Source organism: Tupaia chinensis, unplaced genomic scaffold (genome assembly GCF_000334495.1).
Source record: "Tupaia chinensis unplaced genomic scaffold, TupChi_1.0 Scaffold000573_1, whole genome shotgun sequence".
Taxonomy (NCBI): Eukaryota; Metazoa; Chordata; class Mammalia; order Scandentia; family Tupaiidae; genus Tupaia; species Tupaia belangeri.
This window is the reverse complement of record NW_006160087.1, coordinates 1,853,473-1,860,905: the sequence shown is the minus strand read 5'-3', so window position 1 is coordinate 1,860,905 and position 7,433 is coordinate 1,853,473.

Sequence of the window (7,433 nt, the reverse complement as noted above, 5' to 3'; positions counted from 1 at the left end):
GGCGGGGCCTCCAGCCGGCCGACCCCCGCCGCGCCGCCGCGGTCCTCCCGCTCCCTGGGGAGCAAGGCAGCTGTTGCTGGAGACGCGCACCTGCGGCAGCATCCCGGTCTCGCTGAGGGTCCCGCGGCGGGGGAGGGGAGAGAGCAGCCAGCCCGAGAGGACCACGAATAACGGGGGGCGTCTTTCTGAGCCGTCATTTTGAAGATTGGGGAAAATAATATTTTGTGTTAAATCAAAAAAGGGTATGTTGTATAATCAGCATAAAATACATCTTTTGCATAAAACATAAAGATTAAACTCGAGAAATGCCCTGCTTTCTTAGAGCAATTTCAAGCCTCCTAAGCCCTGGGGTCCCAATTTCTCTTCACTTTCTTAAGATCTGTGTGGGGTGAAAGTTTGGAAAGATCTGGCTGCTGTGCCACCCAGGCTTCCTCCATTCAGCAAGCCTCCGTGGAGTGCTGAGTGTGTGTGGGGGTGTGAGTTGGGGTGGAAGCGGGAGAGAAGCAGAAAGAGTAATAGGAGACCTTGCTGTGTGTGCCAGATGGAGAGGGAATGAGGGATTTCCAGGCAGGGCAACGCGTGTGCAGAGCACAGAGGCGAGAGAGGGGAGCAGGAGGCGAAGTGCCAGGGATTCCCACTGGGGAGGAGGTGGGAGGTGAGGAAGGGGCTTGGGGGAGGTGGAGGGGTTGAAGGTGGAAGTAAAGAATTTCTTGAAGGCATTGGGCTTTCAAGTGGGGAAATGTCTTGGTCCCATCTGGGTTTCCGGGTGCCTCAGAGATCTCAGTTTGTCATCAGCCCTTTGAAGGGCTCTTCCCATGGCCCATCTGTGCTGGGAGAGGCTGAGTGACAGCAGCAAGGGCAGGGTCAGGTCGGATCAAGACGAAGGTGAAGGTGCTGTTGTCACAGTGAACTGGCCCGACAGTGAGGAAGGAGAGAAGTCGGTGTGCTGAAATTAGACACTATCAGTTTAATGGGGAATTGGATGTGGGGGAGGGGAGGAGGCACGGAGGCTGGCCCCCGATTTCTGGGATTTCTGTGTTCTCCAGAAATCTGTTCAGCAGAGTTCAACTTTGCTGGGGGTGGCGTCAGAAACAGCTCGAAGCTCAGTTCTCTGTCTCCATGTCCTCGGTACACCCTCACCTGGCCTGGCGCCCATCATGGCCAGAGATGGGCGGTGCAGGCTGAGTCTTGTTGGGGTGGCCCCTGCCTCTTGTGACCAGGGCAGGGCCCACCGCAGCCACCTCCAGGAGGGAGTTCGTCACTGTGGACCTTTCCCCGCCAGGAGTGGGTTGGGCAGGTGGGGCCTAAATAGCCAGAGGAGAAAGATATGGCAGGGAGGTTCTGGACAGGGTCTCTTCTCTTCCCCATCCTTTCTGCCTCCTTGCTGGGTGTGGACGTCTGGTGGCTTTGCTTGGAACTGCAGCGGCCATCTTGCCCCCAGCCTGAGGAAGTGGCCATGTAGGAGGGAGAGCCAGGCCGGAGAGTCCAGGGGAGAGAAACTTGCTTGGTGCCAAGCCTGGATTTTGGATGTGTGAGGTGGCCCTTCTTACTGCCTACGCAGCTGAGGAGTGGAGTATGGTCACTCAGCCGTGCAAGGATCCCAGCCAATATGCTGAGGTGCACCCTCGCCTCTGGGGGGTGGTAAACAGGGTAGGTCTAAATCATCAAGTGTCTGAAGTGAGATGAAAAAAAATGAATAAAGATTTGGTGATGGATGAGACAGCGGCTTCATTATTCAACATGGATTTATTTTTCTTTTTAAAAATGTTTTGAGAGAGGGACCAGCGGTTGGCGTAATTGGCTGCTAGGTCACTGTACTCCTATATAGTCAACCATGGTTCGAGTCCTGGACCTGGTGGCTTAAACTCATGCCGGGCGTATGTGCATGTGTGACCACGATCCTGAGAAGAGAATGGAAGAGAAGGGATTGCAGCATGGCCATCCTCCCCCGGGGGGGTGGGGTGTGATTTCTCACTCTCTCTCTGTCAAGCTCATGTGCTGTATAGCAAAAATCTCTCCAAAAATATTTTTTTTGAAAGAAAGCTTTCAAAACTTTCTTTTTTGGAGAGATTTTTGCTATAGGGCACGTACGCTTGCCAGAAAGACAGAGGGAGAGAGAGAGAGAGAGAAATTACCCCGCCCCATGGGGGATGGCCATGCAGCAATCCCTTCTCCTCTCGGGATCTTGGGCATGCATGTGCGTCTGGTGTGTTTAAAGCCACCGACTGGATCTGGGACTCCATCCACGGTCAACTACTTGGGAGTCCAGCAACATAATCATTATGCCATCTGCTGGTTCCCTATTTTTTATTTTTCTTTTTAAGAGAGATTTTTGCTATACGGCACGTGTACTTGCAAGAGAGACAGAAAGGGAGAAATCACTCCCTGGGGGGATGTCCATGCTACAATCCCTTCTCCTCCATTCTCCTCCCAGGATCTTGGGCACACACACACATGTGCCTGGTGTGAGTTTTAAACTGCCAGGTCCGGGACTCAAACCGTGGTTGACTACATGGGTGTCCCAGATGTAACTATTATGCCATCTGCTGGTCCTCAACACGTGTTTGTTGACGTTGACTCTGGGCAGGCCTGTGCAAGTCTAGAGGTTAAAAACAATGAGAAGCCTTACCAGGCACGGCAGGGTTTCCTGAGCACTCCGTGTAGATTACTGGATCTGAGACTTAAAGCGATCTTGTTGAGTCTACTGGTTTATTTTGTCTGTGACCTAGAGAGAGAGCATCCCCACTGGAGTCACCACACTGTGACCCACGCCCAGCCTCGGCCAGCCCTGTTGCCTGCCCAGCATACTCAGGGAGGACTCCAGACACAAACTGGAACATTCCTGGCTGGGTCACTCCCACAGAGCTCCGAAGATCACTGCCACAATCAAGCAATCGTAATTAGTGTGTATTATTATCCCTGCTTAATAGAGGCAGGCACTGATGCTCAGAAAAAGGATACGTGGTGGAAATTGCTACTTGCCCACCACGCCCTTCCTTGTTGGAGGAAGAGCTAGTCTGCTCGAGACTGCCTCCCAGCTGCTCTTGCTGGTGGCTTTGTGGCTACATTCTCCCCAAAGAAAGGCAGTAGAAATAAGCTTTAAGACATTGAGCTCTGGGGACCAGCAGTTAGCATAATGGCTATGTCGCTGGACTCCCATGTAGTCGACTGCGGGTTGAGTCCCGGGCCGGGTGGCTTAAACTCATGCCGGGCGCGTGTGCGTGCGTGCCCAAGATCCCGAGAGGAGTGGAGAAGGGATTGCAGTGTGGCCATCCCCCTGGGGGGTGATTTCTCTCTTTCTCTCTCTCTGTCTCTCTCTTTCCAGCGAGCGCATGTGCCCTATAGCAAAAACCTCTCAAAAAAGAAAAGAAAAAAAAGAAAAGAAAAGAAAAACGACATTGAGCTCGGGCTCCTCCATGCTCCGTGTTCTCTTCCTTTGAGTTGAAGCACAGACATGCCAGGTTTGCACCTATTATGCTTCGAAAGGGCTGGTGGAGCAGCCGTGGAGGCCCCTGGGTTCCTGAATGGCTGCCTGGAGTACAGCCACCCACCAACACAGACCAGGGGAAAACGAGGCTGTCCTGACAGCCATTGCCTGGGGCTACATTACCTTGTCATCTAAACCCTTCAGTAGATAAATTCCTTTTAACGTCTAGCTCTGATCTCCTCCAAAGTGTATGGATATGGTTTTCTCTGGCTGGAACTCAGTCTCTTATCGTTGACAATGCTGTCTAGTCTTTGTGCCCTTTGAGCTGCTTCCTGACCTTACTCTATCTCGGTAAGATGTGGAGCGCCAGGACTGTTGCTTCCATTTAAGTTTGCTAGGTTATTGCTCTCCACGGGTCTGTTTCCCAACCTGTCGCGGTGGCGGGGTTTGAACTAAGACTCAGAGAACCTGGCTGCCGTGTCAGCTACCTGCTTCCATTCACATTCAAAAACAGCAGCAAGATGTTAGTTTGTTTGCTTTGGAAAGTATCCAAAGGATATTGTTGAGTGGAGGGAAAAGAAACAAAGGAAGGCCCAGACACACGCATGGACTCCTGCAGGTGACAGGTGCCACTTGGAGCTGTGGTTTGAATGCCCCCTTTAAGACACATGTTGAAGTGTAGCTGCTGACATGGCAGCATTGGGAGCCTTCAGGCTCAGCCCTCGTGAGTGGATGGATGCTATTACAGGGGAGCGGGCCCTGGGTCAAGGGAGAAAGGGGGTGTCATCGTCCTCTCTGTCTTGGTCCTGGGCACACTCACTTCTGGCATGGTGTGAGCCTCACCAGATGCTGGCACTGTGCTCTGGGACTTCCCAGCCGTCAGAACCGCGAGCCGAAAGAACTTCTACTCTTTAAGACTACTCAGTCTGGGGACCAGCAGATGACGTATTGGTTATGTCGCTGGACTCCCACATAGCCGACCACGGTTTGCTTCCCAGATCTGGTAGCTTCAAACTCATGACAGGTGTGTGTGCATGTGTGCCCAAAGTCCCGAGAGAAGAATTGAGGAGAGGGGATTGTGGCGTGGCCATCCCCCCTGGGGGTGATTTCTCACTTTCTGACTCTGTCACTCTGGCAAGTGCACGCACCCTATAGCAAAAGCCTCTCTACTAAAAACACGCTCCTCAGTCCGTGGTAATCTGCTCTAACGGCAGCAAGGGGACCAAGATGTTTTGGTAACGAGACTCCCAGTGCAGTCCCGCTATGGCGGTGTAATGCCAGGGCACTGCAGCATGGTGGCCCGGGTGCCTGGCAGCGCGGGTTCAGCCTAGCCCACGCTCAGCAATGTGGGCACAGTGCGTGCACCTGTAGTCCTGGGTGACTGGGAGGCTGGGGCCGGAGCACTGCCAACATGTTCAGAGCCTGTCAGAAAGGAGCCTAGGGGCCTGGCCTGTGGTCCAGGGGCTAAGGGAACCAGATCCCACACTGCCAGCTGCACAGCTCAGATTCCAGCCCTGAGGCTCGAAGAATGCTGGCGTCCACGTGCCACTGTGCCCAAATCCCAAGGGACGGAGACCTGGAGAAAGGATTGCGGTGTGACCACGCCCCCTTGGGGGATGTTCTCACCCTCACCAGTCACCTGCTCACTCTGTTTCCCTCTGGCAGACCTGTGTACCCTCCGGCAATTAACAAACAAAACTCTCTCTTTTTTTTCTCTCATTGAATGAAACATTCTGTAGATTATATAGCCAATCTGACTGTTCATTCTGGGGCTAGGATTATGGGGGGACTTTAACTCTTTTATAATTCTGTTGATCAATTTTATCAGAAAAAAAATAAAGGTACCCTCACCCCTCATTATTTGTGGATCCCGTGTTTGTAAACTGACTTACTCAGTTGTGTTCCTGAGTCTATACCTGAGGCACTTTGCAGCTGTTTGTAGACAGATCTGCGCCGAGAAGTGAAAAACGTGACCGCGTACAGCTCCCAGCTGAGGCTGGACAAAGAGACACTGCCTCTCTGTTCCGGCTCTCATGGTGTAAGCAAGTATCCTTTCTGTGTCCTTGTGCCACATTTTTTCTCGTTTTTTTGTGCTTTTTTTTTTTGGCGCATTTGCTCTTTAAAACGGCCCCCGAGTGCGGTGCTAAAGCGCTGTCTGGTGTTCCTAAATGCCTTCGGGAGGAAATCTGTGTGTTTGATAAGCTGCCTTCAGACGCCAGTGAGAGTGCTGTGGTCTGTGAGTTCAATGCCAGTGAAACGAGTATGTATGCGTGCTTGGAACAAGTATGTAACACTGTACACGTATCTTTCGTGAGGGAGAGGGACAGAGAGAAGCACTGTCCACAGCGGCTCACATGCCTCTCCTCGACCTCCCAGCCAGCCAGGGGCCAGGGTGCTCGCACCTGGTGTGTACAAGGCGGCTGGGGAACCAGGCTCCGGATCTCCCACGTGGACCCGGCCTCACTTCCGCAGCCTGCTGGTGCTGCCCCATGGAGCCGGCCCAGTATGCGTATTAGAATATGGGGCTTATGGAAATGCGCAGAGAACGAGGCTACGCATCGCGGGGTGCTGGAACGTGGCTGGACTCACTGAATCCTGCCGCTGCATTTCCTGTAGTTCCTGCAGTTTCTGCAGCAACTTTATAGAACATTAGTTACTGGGAATAATGGGAACTGACTATTCGAAATTGCGGTGCGTAATAGCACCCGCCTACATGAGGTACCAGCACCCACGTCCCTTCCCATCCAGGTAACGTTGCCTCAGGGTAAGGAAGAGGAGGAGAGGGGATCGAACGTGGCTGGAGCCACCCCACAGGCCAGGCGCTGCGCCAGGGGCTCGTCCATCATTCATGCGATCCTCACAGCAGCCCTGCAGACTGGACGTTTTTCTCCCCACTTTCCTTTTGCAGGTGAGGAAACTGCAGCTCAGAGGCAGAGGGGAAGGAACTTACTTATAGCCAGAGCAAGGAAGCAGCACAGGCTTGTCCACCCGCGCTGCTGGAGCCGAGTCCAGAGCTGTGCAGCCTGGCCGTGGGCCAAGCCTGGGCCGGCAGCTCCTCCAGTAGGCTTGGCCGCAGTCCAGCTGGCTCCCTCTCTCAGTCCCTGCACGCCATCCCAAGCCTTTGCCTGACTCCTCTAAGCCCTAGAGATGCCTCTGCTCCTTCTCAGTGGGGGACTGTGCCTTCGCCCCTGCGTGGAGTCTTCCTCACGTCCAAGCGCCTTGGACCTATCAACCTGCCAGAGGAACGTGTCAAGTCCTCTGCGCAGACAGCCTGCAGGGCGAGCGGACCAACTGCACGCGTTTCCACTCGCTGCGTCCGGGCCCTTTCCTGTCGTCGCAGGATGACCTGGGCCTTTTGTTCGAAACCGACCCTGGTCTTGCCCCTCAGGCCTCCTGGGGACCTGATTCCTTCAGTGTCTGTCCTGGACATCGGCTGCTGTTTCTCAGCCTATCAGCATGTTCAAGTTTCTCTTAAAACAACACTCTCTGCAATTTCCCTGCCTTTAGATAGAAAGCTAGAAAAAATGTACACAGGCACGAGAGAACGGGGGGTGGGGGGGTGGGGGAGAGCACTATTGCGCCGCGATCCCCTTCCCCACCCCCCACGTCCTTGGGGACCCGGGTGCCCGCACCATGTGCATTTTCAGGCCAGCAGGGACCCCCGGGCCCTGCCCCTTGCAGGGCACTTTGCACTGTGCTGCCCCCAGCAGCTGTAGCTCCTCCCGGTTTCTTCTTCTTTTTAAAAGAATTATTTATTATTATTATTTTAAAATTTGCTACAGGGCACATGCACTCACAAGAGAGAGAAAAAGAGAGAGAGGGAAAGTGAGAAAGCAAGTTGTCAGGTCTGGGACTTGAACCACAGTCGGCCATGTGGGAGTCCAGTGCCCTAAGTCCATGCCACCTGCTGGCTCCCCCAGCTGATTTCTTGCCTTTGTCTTGAAACACTTGTCTGCACATCCTCTGCTGCCCTTCACCAGCCACTGCAGCCCGGCTCCAGGCCCTC